This window comes from Canis aureus, chromosome 12 (assembly GCF_053574225.1).
Source record: "Canis aureus isolate CA01 chromosome 12, VMU_Caureus_v.1.0, whole genome shotgun sequence".
In the NCBI taxonomy this organism is placed as follows: Eukaryota; Metazoa; Chordata; class Mammalia; order Carnivora; family Canidae; genus Canis; species Canis aureus.
In genome coordinates this window covers 22282773-22297229 of record NC_135622.1, presented here as the reverse complement: position 1 = coordinate 22297229, position 14457 = coordinate 22282773, and the positions used below count along the sequence as shown (strand labels likewise).

The 14457-nt window shown below is 34.3% G+C and overlaps 1 long non-coding RNA gene across 2 annotated transcripts in view; it reads right to left on the bottom strand.

Annotated features, from left to right (window-relative positions):
- Positions 1-5496: 5496 nt before the first annotated feature.
- Positions 5497-14457, bottom strand: part of LOC144324641 (uncharacterized) — a 74290-nt gene continuing 65329 nt past the window's right edge. For both annotated transcript variants that reach the window (XR_013390074.1, XR_013390075.1), the window contains one exon: positions 5497-5744. This is a non-coding gene — a long non-coding RNA (uncharacterized LOC144324641). The remainder of the gene's footprint in view (positions 5745-14457) is intronic.

The window sequence follows — 14457 nt, the reverse complement described above, 5'->3', positions numbered from 1 at the left end:
TTGATCAACTGGAATTAATTATGCCAAAGCACTTTTTCAACTATACACTGCTATTTAAGGTATTAAAGTGAGTTGAATATAATTTAAATAAGCCCTAATGTCAATTCTAGTGGCTCCTAGTGATTGAAAGGACAGCTCAGAGGATAAAAAGCTATGGGGTCTAATGATGAAAAAATAGAAAGATTCATGGATACTCTGCACAATTTTAATAATTGGGGGCATTTAAGAGGAGGTATGTTATGGGCCTAAATTATTCAGTGAAGATCTCCCAGCAATCTCCAAAGGGACCTATGGCTTTTTAACAAAGTGTGTATTGGAAAAAGGAAATGATCAGATCTTTTGGGAACCAACAGACATGGTTCTGAACTGACACTAATCCTAGGAGACTCAAAATGTCACTGTGATCCACCAGTCAGAAAAGAAGCTTATAGAGGTCAGGCGACTGCCTACTACTAATCTACTTTTAGCTCAGATCTGTGTCAAGACAGACCCAGTGGATTCCCAAACCCATCCTGTGGTTATTTCTCCAGTTCCATATTGCATAATTGGAATAAATATACTCAGCAGCTGGCAAAATCCCCACTTTGGTACATTGAACTGTATACTAATAGGGTAGAAAAAGCCAAGTGGAAGCCACTCGGATTGCTCCTACATAAAGAAATAGTAAACCTAAAGCACTAGTGCATTCTTCAAGGGATTGCAAAAATTAATACCACCATCAAGAATTTGAAAGATTAAGAGGTTGTGATTCCTACCATATCCCCATGCATTTTGCCTATGTGGCCTATGTAGAAGATGGATCTTGGATAATGACGGTGAATTATCACAAGTTTAACCAGGTGGTGACTTCAAACACAGTTGTTGAACTAGATGTGGTTTTTGTGTCTGGGCAAATTAATACATATGTAACTATTGCTCTGGAAAATGACATCCCTCAGGATCTGTCAATAAGGACCACTAGAAGCAATATATGCTTTCAGCAGCTGACTAGGCCAGTGATACACCTTCATGGTGCTACCTTAGGGACATATCAACTCTCCAACCCTATGTCATAATTTAGTTAGAATTATGTTTGTTTCCCTTACAAAATACCTCACATTGGTCCATTATATCAATGATATTATGCAGATTGGACCAGATGAGCAAAAAAATAGCAACTATTTTGATATATTTTAAAGACGTTTATATGTCAGAGGATGAGAAATAAATCTGGCAAAAATTCAGGGGCCTTCTACCTCAGAGAAATTTCTAGGGGTCCAGTGGTATGGAGCAATTTTATGTACCAACTTGGCTGAACCACAGGGCACCCAAACTCCACCAATTCAAATGTTAATATCATCCAAAACACCTTCACAGAAATATCCAGAATAGTCTTTCACAAAATATCTGGGTACTCTGTGGCTCAGTCAAGCCAACATATAAAACTGACAGTGTATCCAGATATTTGGAGTCTTTCCGTATTTCTCTATTTTATTTGGTAATCATTTACTAGATCACAAATAAAAGGGAAAGGGCTTGGATTTTCAGTAGCCATCTTCCCTTCTCTATGGGGAACTGAGCCATCATTAGAAGAGATATGAGTAAGCAAGAATAAATGTCAAGACTAAGCAGAGTCAAGATACTGGAGTGCTCAGAAAGAAACTCTGTGGTATTGTGTGGGACCCTAGATCCATAATGCATATTACTGACATAATTTAAGCTGGTCCTTTTTTTTAAAGATTTTATTTATCTATTCATGAAAGACACAGAAAGAGAGAGGCAGAGACATAGGCAGAGGGAGAAGCAGGCTCCATGCAGGGAGCCAGATGTGGGACTTGATCCAGGAACTCCAGGATCACACCCTGAGCCAATGGCAGAGGCCCAATGGCTGAGCCACCCAGGCATCCCTTAAGCTGGTCTTAAGGTAGTTTACTCATCCCTACTTTCAACAAATAAAATGCATCAAATAATATATAGCAACATATACTATATAACCATAAGGGATGGTTCTCAGTGTTGCTGGTACAGTAAAGAAAACCCTGGAGAAAATTCCTACCTATATGAAGCTCACATTCTAATAGGGGAGAGGAGACATAAAGATAAGATTGAGTTTCTGAGTTAGATGTCTAGTATTCAAAATACAAATCATATAAGTCAGAGAAAGACAAATATCTCATGATTTCACTCGTATGCAGAATTTAACAAAGCAAATGAGCAAAGGAAAGAGAAAGAGACACAAACCAAGAAACAGACTCTTAACTTTAGAGAAGAATCTGACAGTTACCAGAATTAATGTGGGGGGTGGGGATGAGTTAAATAGGTGATGGAGATTAAGGAGTGCACTGTGACGAGCACTGGGTGATGCAAGAAAATGTTGAATCAGTGTATTGCACACATGAAGCTAATATTACTGCATAGTAACTAATTGGAATTTAAATAAAAACTGAAAAAAAAAAAAAGAAATCTTTGTGAACACCAGTCTTCATGCTTTATTTCAACTAAAGGATATAATGGCCAAGGGGTCATAGAGACAGATGATCAATGAGAGATTCTCTAAATATTTTAGAGAGAATGTTTATGGGAAGACCATAAGATGATTTTCATATCATGACAAGTAGATTTTATTTCAGCAATAATATATTACAGGGGGAAAAAAAGGTTTCTATAAATCAATTGATGGTACAACTATACTATTTTACCAGAGACAAGATTTTTATTCAGAAAGCCTCATCTTCAGTTTGGATGGATTAGATATCATATATTTTAGATGTAATTATCTTAGCCTCTTAGCTCTTCACTGCAGTTCCTTTATTTATCTATGTGTGAATAAACAATGACAGTAAAGGAAATCATTAAATGATGAATCCCAGGTTAGGCCTTTTGTAAAGTGAAGACTCATAATACAATTTACTACTTCTTCATGTAGTCATTTTGTAAAAAAGGACTTTTAAAAATGGAATTTTTATATAAAAATAAAATCAGGAGGGCTGACATAAACTCTCAAGTAATACTGACCTAAGACTTAATAATATAATAGTAAATACATAAATGCTAAATTATTTTCTTGAATTACAGCATGTGTCATTTTTTAAAAATTAAAAACTTCTTAATACTGAGGGGATGTTCTATATGGAGTCCAACCTCTGACTGTTAGAAGCACAATTAAGATAATTAATACTTGATCATGAGTTGAACTAATATTAAACAGAACACAGATTACTTTTTCTGAATGAATGAAAACCTCTTTATTCTAAGAATAAAAGACTTAGAGACCTTTTATCTCTGATAATGTTACCAAAGGTATTAGAAAAATACAGATAAATCTCTTTATTGTCATAGTCATGCATTACATTTTTGTATGCTTTCTTTCTTCATTTATTTTAAATAGGAGAAAATGCCTTTATTCTTCTGTTCCCAGAAACTACAACTGTAGGCAAAGACTGCAAAATGAATGCACTGATTTTGCTGGCAATTTAATTGGATTAGAAATGTCTGTGATGTTTAGAAGATTTTATATTTAATCATCAGGCTTACATAAGGGTAGGATCCATTCTGGGTGAAACTATGGAAGAGGTTAAAGACCTCTTCAGCACATATTGCTAGGTCCCATGTAGTTCCCCAGAGCTCACAGACTTCTTTCCAGAAACTCAGCACTGTTTAGGCTGGGGATCTGAGGTCAGAGTTGTGTAAGGACACAGATGAAAGTACGGACATTCAAAATCAAGATTTTCTTATCCAGTGTGAGAGATTCTTCAATGCTCCTTGGTCTTCTGGTATGCCAGTCATAGAAGGCAACCCTATGACTGGCATAGGGTTGCCTATATTTGAAGCTAGATTCAATTCCCCGTGACTATCCATTCCCACTGGAAAGAATGTTTTTAGGCTTCACAAACTCACAACCTGCTCTGTCCTACTGCAACCAACTCCATGCCTTCCTCCCAAGATCTAACATGTTTTTCCCATATTTCCCCAGGGACTAAGTGATCTATATACACTAATCTATATTCAAAGGTCCTGTTCTGTACTCTAGACTCTACCTTACTAGACTAAGACACAAATGCAATTCAAGCTCATTTAAAAAGATAGGTAAATTGCTGTTTACTGATGACACTATTTGTTTCCTATCCTATAAGTATAAACATCCATTCACATAAGAGTGATTTCTTAAATATTTTCTTTAAAAGAGATTAGTTTATGTTCTTTTTTCTAAATAACTTGAAAGAACGCCAGCCCTTGCTTTCATTAAGGAAGTCATTAATTAATAATAAACCATTAGTATTATCTTGACAAATGTTAGTGAAAAAGTGTGGGCCAATTTAAAAAGTCACTCTTTACAGATAAATTCCAAATTAGGAAGATTCACTCATCCCTTTTGTTGGGGATTAGGGCCACCGTAAAATATGCCACAGTGGAAGATAGATTATTTTGAATTAAAGTTACTTCAGAAGCAGCCAGGACAGAAAGGACACTCTTACCCTCCTGTCTCCAGAAAGCAAGAAATAAATCTCCTATGTGAAATGTACCTTCCCTGCACCAGGAGGTAGAGAGATAGCCTTACTGTCAGAGTTGAGGATTTTGACTATACAAATAAGCCTTCTTACTTTTACTAATTTACTGTCTGGGCCCAACTTCTGTTCGAATTCTGTACTGATTGAAACTTCAAACGTAAGTTTTCTTTGTCTTGTCAATTCTTCACTGATTTATGTTTTTCTGTCTAAAATGTATAAAAGCTACATGCCTTTGTCACTTATTTGTGTCTCAATTTTTAATATAGGGATTCCATGTACATACACATATTTAACTTCATTTTGTCCCTTGTTAATCTGTCCTGTGTCAATTATTGATCCAGTCAGAAGAGCTTCTGAATAGTATCAGGAGAAATTTTCTTCTCCCCAACACTTTCTATGAGCAACTTTTCATTTCCTCCTCATTTTTTGGAAAATCTGTCTTAGCATCTGATAAAAAAAAAAAAAAACCTAGAATACTGGCTCTGATACATTCTTATTCTGTCATCTTTTTATTGGTTCACAGCCTTTCCAATTTTTAGGACTCTTTACTTTCTCATGTTGTGTTTGCTTTTTTCCTTTTGTTTGATGAATTACACTTGCCAAATGAGGGGAAAAAATATTCTATGTTCAAATACAGTGTCTGGCTTTGTGTTTAACAGATATAAAGTCATAAATAAATGTTATATCTTTACCTTGCAAAGCTTTTTTTGTTTTTTAAATCAGCCCTTGAACTCCCTTACAGCAATTCTCTTTTCTCTCCCATTTCCTCTCATTTATTCTTTCAAATTATTATTATTTTATATCTTTATCATCACTCCCCATCCTACTATCAATATTCTTCCTTCTTTTCTTTTTTCCTCCATCACTCAGAGAAAGAGCTAACATTTGCCTCTGTAGTGAATTTTCTAGTACCAAGTAAATACTAAGGACATGCTGCCAAGAGTGACATACTTGCAATTTATTTGCCCTCCCTGCTTAAATGGGAAAAAGAACAGGTGAGATCTTTTTCAACAATTCATAAATAGAGATTGCTCTCCACTTTGAGTAAATTAAGTTAGTTGCTTTTGTAACAATAATTGAGGCAGTTATCAAGTCTGAAGGACCAAGAAAAATAGAAATGTTTATAGAAACTTTCAGGGGCACTAACTGACTTTCACAGGGCAGTAAAAGAAACTTTTCAACTCTGGAGAGAATTGAAGAAGCACAGAAGTCCACACGTATCTGGCTGCTTCATATCAGGAAGGCATGAATTGGATACTGTAAAGAAAGAAAAAGGTTTGAAATTACATGAAAATCAGACTATCAGGAAGGGAACTAAACTAAACTTAAGGGCAGAGAATAATGCTGTGCTTGAGAACAGATGAATCTCACTATTTGCAAAGTTTCATATTTCTCTAAGGGCAGGAATTGAGCTGGAAAAAGAAGTGTGGAGAGATTTCCTCTCTGCCTCAGGTATCAGGTTCAGGTTGAATATTTCAGGTGGTGCCTCTTCCCTGGGTGTGCAGTAATATGATTCACTGTATGATTAGGCCTTTCTTAAAGATGCTGTTGGTTTGAGGCTGTTGATTTTGCCTCAACCTATTCTCCTGATTGACTTCACATCATGTGCTCCCTTCAAATTTCATTCTGTCAATCACAAATGGTTGAGTTGGAGAATGATGTTAACACCTACAAAAGACTTGTATTACTATTAAAATGAATGTCTTTATGGTAACAACCCTCTTGGGTTATCTTACCCATCAATTTATAAAATTATAGAAAAAAATAACTTTCAGTTTTTGTTTAATGAAAATCTGATACATACCTAATAAAGGAATTCAAAGGTTGTCGAATGGAAAGCAATGAAGACTGTGGTCTCCTCACTTCCATTTTCACCTCTCTCTGAAAATGGCCCCTATGTGACAACAGGCCAGTTTCTGAGGGTCTGTACATGGTTCATATATACATATTTCATAAAGACAGAGGGATATTTGCTACCTTTGGCTTAAATTTTTGGTCATTTTCTATAGATTATTTGTAAAATACTAGGATAAGGGCTTGGGCAGAGAGAATGCACAATATGGAAATGCGATTCTATCTTAACAGAATGTGAGATTTGATTAGAGGCTGAGAAAAATTAAAGAAGAGAACAATAAAAAAAAACTACTGCAAAAGAAGATTAAAATGCTTATGCCTGTAAAATTCTGCTCAAGTTTGACCTCTCATGCATGTAGCAATAGAATGATGATAGTCAAATACATGTGATTCACTTGAGAGCACACAAGGTTTTAGGTATTAATAAACACAAAAGCCAACATGAGTCAATTACAATTCATTTATTTTTTACTCCTCTGTCCATCTAGCAAAACAGAAACAGTCAAAGAACTGGTCCAAGATAAAGAATCAGTATATTATTTTTAAAGAGGTAGACAAAGAGCAGACAGGAGGACAGGAATGAGTATCCATCAACTCTCTTTTTAAGTCACCCCAAATGAACACATTATCTGAGTAAAATTAGTGTGCTTCCCTGAACAGTTTCAAGAAAAAACATCCACAATACCTCTTCATCTGCTACTCAGATTGTCACTCTCTCTCTACATAAATATCTTGTTTTTTCAACAAAAGATCTTAAGTTCTACGATGAGTCAGGCCCTGCAATAAGGTACCAAGTAGGATTTTGAGGTAAAAGATTTAAGCTGGATACATAACAGTTTTTTCAGGGGTCCAGAATTATTGCCCTATCCTAATACTAATGGGAAACAATTTGTGTCATTTCTGAAGAAAAATGCAAATTTCTACCCGACTAGCAGCATTACCAAGAGAATAAAGAGGTACATATTCTATTCAATCTAGTAGCAGTTTATCAGAATAAAATATGAGAAAGATGGTAGAACAGGATGGAAAATATTTTTACTTTTTGTTTGAATGTGAGTCTTTGTACCCTTCCCCCATTGTTCCTCAGAGGTTAAAGGGAAGAAATAAAACTCTCATCACTCATATATTTCTGGTCAAGCAACCCTGAGGGCTACTTCCTGTTTTGCTGTGTGTGAATAATAGTCTGGTGCTTAGGGCAACTGACTTGTGTTTTATTTTATTGTAGTGCTGTAAAGCAATTTTGGTCTCCAACTGAACATTTCATTTCTTCTTTATTAAATTTCATGATTGTTCTTTCACCTCAGGTACTTAGAGTAGTAGCATTTATATTTTTAGAGAGCACATTTTCTTCAATGTAAGTGCTTATTATAAAGAACCTGGTGCTTTTCAGTACATGGATTCCAGGCAAGATATGCGGGATATGGTTACTTAGACCCCGGAAGGGCAGAGTATAGGCATTTACACAATAGAAAGGGGAGGAAGGTAAGCTGACATAATGCACGACAGATCAACGTGATGCCTAATCAATGTGGCAAAAGGGTCAAACCTTCTTGGTTGTGATGTGATTGACAAGAGATGTCATGTCTGTGAGCAGCCAGGGAATGGATATGAACTCTGCTGAGGTCAGAAGCAAAGGACACAAGTTACAAATGAGTAAAATAGATTTCAAGTCAAGTTCAAGTGTCACCTTTTCCATGAAGTCCTCTCTGGCTACATCAGCCCTCACTCTTCTTCCTCTTCAATGAACTTATATATTGCTTCTTTTATTGCTGTACAATTTAATATTCAACCATATTTTTTGTTTTATTCATTCTTCTTTTTAATATTTTTGAATAGCTAATGCCATTGGTTTAGGTGATCATACCTCACTCCTTAACTATCCTACAAGGCTTTAAGGACAGTAGTTATTACGTAAGACATCAGGTGCTGTGGTAGAGTAATATTAATGTAGCCATACTAATAGTATAAAGTATCACTAATGTTTAAGAGACCTTGTAACCTGCATTTTCACAAGTGTTGCTGTTAAAATTTAAACCCGGATGTCTAAAATCCTGCATCTCATATTTATTTTATCATAGAGAAGCATTTGAATTTTACTCAAATAATCAGAATTCTAATCTGACCTCAATCTCCTTCTAGTTGTAAAACTGTGGATATTCACTTCCTTTTTCTGAGTCTCAATTTCATCATCCACAATATGAATATAATATCTCTCCTGAAAATTTCTCAATATGGTTTAAGTTTCAACAAAATCATAACACATAGGAAGAAATATCTGAATCAAAAACTATTATGCAAATTGAATACGGTGCTTCATATTTTCTTTTGTAACTCCCCAGTACCTAGTTGAGTGTTGATATATGAAAGCCATTCAACTATTTTTAAGTGCCATGATTTTAAAGATGATAATGAAATGAGGAAAATAAAATTCAGGAAGCAGGTCTATCAAATAATCAATTTTAGGTGGCCTTTTATGTTTTTCAATTTTAATTTCAGGTGTGTGTATATGTGTATGTACATGTAGGTTTATTGTTTTGAGCAAGGCTAGTGGGTGGAGAGAGAAGTTTGGTGTCTGGAAATAACCATGTTAGCAGAGAATATACAGAGAAAACCAATTAGTTCTGCAAAATTCAGTTGTTAATACATCAGGGAACAAAATTCAACTGAAGTTATTGATTTGGTATATTAAAGTGGTAATTGGGCCTCAGAAGATAATTACTAGAAACCAATATACTTTGTTTAAAAAAAAATCTGGAACATTGGCTGACCTCTATTTCCCATGTACCCTCTCTATCACCCAAGGCATAATAATTTAAATTCAATTTGTTGGAATTTGATGTTTATTTTGAAATTCTAATTATGAAAGGCTATTAAATTGGAAGCTCCCTATAAACCATGCCTTCCAGTATTCAGGTGCTTATGTAATCTTCTCCTACATTAACTCTGGGTTTGGCACATAGCTTGTTTTGATCAATGGAAAATTAGCATGGCAATGAAAGCAGAGGTTTGAAACCTATGTGCTCATTGGTGCTTGTCATCTTAGAACTTCTCTTAGAAACCAGCTACCATTCTGTAAAGAAGGTTAAACAAGAGTACTAAATAATGAGAGGTGGCACAAAAAGAGAAAGAGACCTTGAAGAATAAGAGGCCATCTTGGAAATTACATCCCAATTGAGCTCACGTTTGAATATAGTTGCTTGAATGACTTCAGCAAAGAAAAAATATGGAGCAGAAGAACCACCCACAGAATTATGATAATGAATAAGTCACTATTGCTTAAAGCCTTGAAGTTTTACTTACTTTGTTTTGATACTTAATAAAACACTCATAAAGGCTCAAGCATTATGGATCTAACACAAATTTCACCCCCGATATATTTCATTGGCTAGCTTCCCATCATATATATTAGTATAAAAGTAACCAAGGGCACCTGTGTGGCTCAGTGGTTGAGCATCTGCTTTTGGCTCAGGGTGTGATCCTGTAATCCCAGAATCAAGTCCCACACCAGGAGCCCTGCGGGGAGTCTGCTTCTCCCTCTGTCTTTGTTTCTGCTTCTCTCTGTGTGCCTCTCATGAATAAATAAAATCTTAAAAAAAACAAATAACCAGAAACTTGAATTTTTAAGTCTCTTGAGCTCACTGAACTTTACCACCTAAACTCAAAACTGCAGTTTAGAAAAATGGATGCTCCTTCTAAATATGCCCCATAAGGATATATGGAGAGGGAGGCAAAATTTGATTGTGCCTTGACTCCCATTTTCCTTCAACCTTTTGAGACCTATCACTCCAAAGTTTGCAAATAAACATGAGTTTTTTTGAGGAATTGGGCCAATAAAGAGTAGAATAACAACTCTGGAAAATCCTTGTGAAGTGTGAGTCCAAAGAAAAATCTCCAAAGGACTTTACCTTTCCATAGCATTCTCTCTCATGAAGGGTAACAATTTCCTAGCTTAATAATTAAAGTCCACTTTCCCCAAAACTTCAAAAATCTTCAAGTATCTCTGACTGACTTTCACATACATTTGGATAACATCCATTTCTATTCCAAGAAGGGCTCCTGCTCTCTGAATTTCTTTTCCTTTTCCTTTATTACCCTTGTTCAAATATTCTCACAGCTCAGTTATCTTTCTTAGATGGGCCTTTTGGTCTTTTTTGGGGGATGATCAATTTTGCCCATTATTCATAAGCTTCAAAGAACCATGTTGGGGACCCAGAGTACAAGAATGGAGAGGAAATTTGGAATGACAGGTCTCAAGGGCTCCTTTGAAATATTCTCATTACAGTAAGTTGCAGACAGATTTTTTTCTCATTGAATCTATTAAATCAAACTCTTTTTCCATTATTCTGGAGGCTGCTATGATCTAAATCTTACCAACATGGCACATATTACCTTACCTAATCCATAATCACTCCTGCACCTTTGGAATTAGTAAGCACAATTGTTCTTTACAATAGAATCAAATGACACTTCATAGACTCCTTTGTATATAAACTAAAGTGAGGGTCTGGATTGACCATTTTAGTGTAAGAAAGAAAAATTCTCTATGTCTCCTAGAAGATATGATAATAACAAAAAAAGAGGAAGATAAGGGAAAAGATGAGTGGCTAACTTTTAAATTACAGAACTTATTTACTTTTTAGAGTAACTGAAAAATTAAAGTACTTGATTAAATAAAATAGATAATAATGGAGAAGTGAATTCTGTTTCAATTTTAATTTATTTTAAAATTATGTGGTTCAAGCCTCTCAGGAATGTAAAAAAAAAAAAAATCTACCTTGAACGTTTTCTCTTCATATCTAATGAAATGTTTTTTAACTTAATGCATATATATTGAATGGAAAATTTGGCAAGTTTAAACTATGTAGATAACACATATAAATTCTATAATGCAGTCAAGTTACATGAGTATTTTCCTCTGACTTTTCCCATCCTAAAGACTGGAATTGTTAAGGGGACTTACATGGCAGAGTCACCAATTAAAAAACACATCATTAGCAAATATATTTATAGAGTAGATTTAGATGTACAGAGTGATGGCAAAGATAGTACAGAGTTCTCATACATGCCATACCCAATTTCTCCTATTTTTATTATCTTACATGCAATACTTGTCACAATTAATGAACAATTACTGATACCTTATTATTAACCAAGTCCACACTTTATTCAGCCTTACTTTATGCCTAATGTTCTTTTTCTATTTCAAAATCCCATCCAAGCTATCATATTATATTTAATCGTCACACTTCCTTAGGCTTCTCTAGACTATGACAGATTCTCAGACTTTCCTTGTTTTTTGATAGTTTTCAGAAATACTGATCTAATATCCTGTAGAATGTCAGTCAACAAAGATTTATCTGATGCTTTTCTTATGGTTAAACTCTTTTAGGAAAAAGGTCCACAGTGGTAAACTATCATTTTTATCACATCATATCAAGGACACATATTATCAATATGATTCCTTACAACTGTTAATCTTAATCACCTGAATTTAAAACAATGTTTCTCAAGTTTCTACACTATAGAGATACTCTTTATTCCCTCTTGCCTGCATACTGTAGTCTTTGGGAGCAAGTCATTGTACCCAGCTCACAATTAAGGAGTGGGAGTTACGCTCTACCTCTTTGAAGGTGAAATACCTAAAAAAAAAAAAAATTACTTGAAATTCTGGAAAGATATTTGTTTATTCTCCCTCATTTATTATTGTTCAAGTATTTGTTTATGCCACAGTATGGACACATGTATATTTATTTTATAGTTTAGGTCATAATCCAGTGCAATTTAATTTTTTTTTCTTTTTTTGTTCAAATTGTCCCTGCCTTGGCCACTGAAGCTCTTTCAGTTATATTGATTTGACATACTCCCATCATTCTGTTGCTTTTGTTTTTTAGTATTCCTTACTTTTTTGTTACTATAAGATGCTCCTGGCTAATCTTGTATGTTTCTTTCCCAAGTCCTAGAATAAGTTATTTGCCCATGGAATTTGGTTTCCTTTATTGAAAACAGTATTAGAAATCAGTATCATGGCACTAGGTGTGTTCATTGCTCTAGAGTATCATTGCTTCTAGATCCTCTCAGCTGACAGAGCAAGAAGATATATGTGTATATACTAACTTACGTACTTACACATATCTATGTACATTTCTATGTAATCATCAGTTTATCTATTAAACTAAAAATGTCTCTTACTGTAATCTGTTACTATATAGATCATTCTATACTGCTTCCCTGGCTTATCTGTGCCTCCTAGAAAAGGACATCTTGGTTATTTACACCTCTGGCAATATGAATAAAGCCGCTACAAACATTCATGCACAGGTTTTTGTATGAGAATAACTTTTTTATTTATTTATTTTTTTTTAATTTATTTTTTATTGGTGTTCAATTTACTAACATACAGAATAACCCCCAGTGCCCGTCACCCATTCACTCCCACCCCCCCGCCCTCCTCCCCTTCTACCACTCCTAGTTCGTTTCCCAGAGAGAATAACTTTTTAATTCAACTGGGTAAATACCTAGGAGTTTGAAAGGTAGATCATTTAATAAAACTACACTTAGCTTTATAAGCAACTGGCAAAGAAAATTCCAAAATGGCTGTACCATTTTGCTTTTTATTGACAATAAAGGAGAGTTCCTTTAGCTCCTCATTTATGCTGGCATTTGATGTTGTTAGTGTTTTGAATTTTAGCCTTTCTACAGGTATGTAGTAGCATCTCATTGTTGCTTTAATTTCCAATTTCCTAATAGCAAATGATGTTGTGCATCTTATGGTTATTTGCCATCTAAGTAATATCTTCTTTGGCAAGATATCCATTTAGCTACTTTGTCATTTTTAGCTAGACTGTTGATTTTTTTCATTGTTGAGTATAAGAGTTTTAAAGTTATGTATACTTTGGATGCATATTCTTTAGCAGATATATGGTTTTGCAAATCATTTTCTCTCACAATCTTTTCATTCTCATATTGATACCTCTCACTGAGTAGAACTTTTTAATTTTAATTACATTCATTTTTTTTTCATGGATCATGCAAATGTGTTTTATAAAAATTTCACCACCAAATCCAAAGTCATGTTAATTTTCCCTTCTATGTTTTCTTCAAGATGTCTTATAGATATGCCTTATATGATTCCTATATTACATTTTGAGCTAATAATTGGATAAGATATATCTATGTTCATTTTTTGAATATGGAGTTCCAGTATTTCAGTAAAAATTGTGGACAAGACAATCCTTTCTCTCTTCACTTTGCTCTCTGGTCAAAGATTAGTTGACTATAATTTGGGTGAGTTAATTATTTCTAAGATCTCTGTTCTATTCTGTTGACCTATATATCTACTCTTATCAATATCCCACTGTCTTGACTACTATAGCTTTATAATAACTCTTAAAATTGGGTATTGTGACTGATCAAAGTTCTTCTTCAGTATTGTGTTGGCTACAAGAGGTCTTCTGATTTTCCATATAAATTTTAGGATCATTTTGTCAATTTTACAAATAGCTTGCTGGGCTTTTGATTGAGGTTGCATTGAATCTATAATCAAATTGAGAATAATCGTTATTTTAGCAATATTGACTCTTCCAGTTCGTGAACATGAACTAAGAACAACTATTTCTAGTTTATATTATTAACCTTTAAGTTACTTGGTAACTATGTTAAATTAGTATTGCTGATTACGTTTCTGGGGACATTGTTTAAATCACTTGACTTGTAAAGGACAATGTATCTCTTATTATTATAAAAGATACATTTCTAGACACATATTCATTATTAAATGTTTAGAAAACCATTTTTCTCTTACTTTGGGGGTTGCAGGACTTCTAATTTTGATATTCACTTAAGCTGTTTATTTATAATGCAACAGAAATTCTAAAACTACCTAAAATGCATTTATTCATATTCACTTTATTCATTAGGATTGGCTGTGTGGTGGAGTAAAGACTAAGGAGTGTTTGAAGTATTAGTATTTAAGTATCCAAAACTTAATATTCAAAGATCTGTGAAAAATCATACATCATAGTCAAAACTATCAATAAAGTCAACTCAATTCAAAAGATATGTTGTGCTAAATTTTAAGCCTTTGGCAGTACTAATGTTGGATGTTCGATTGACTTGG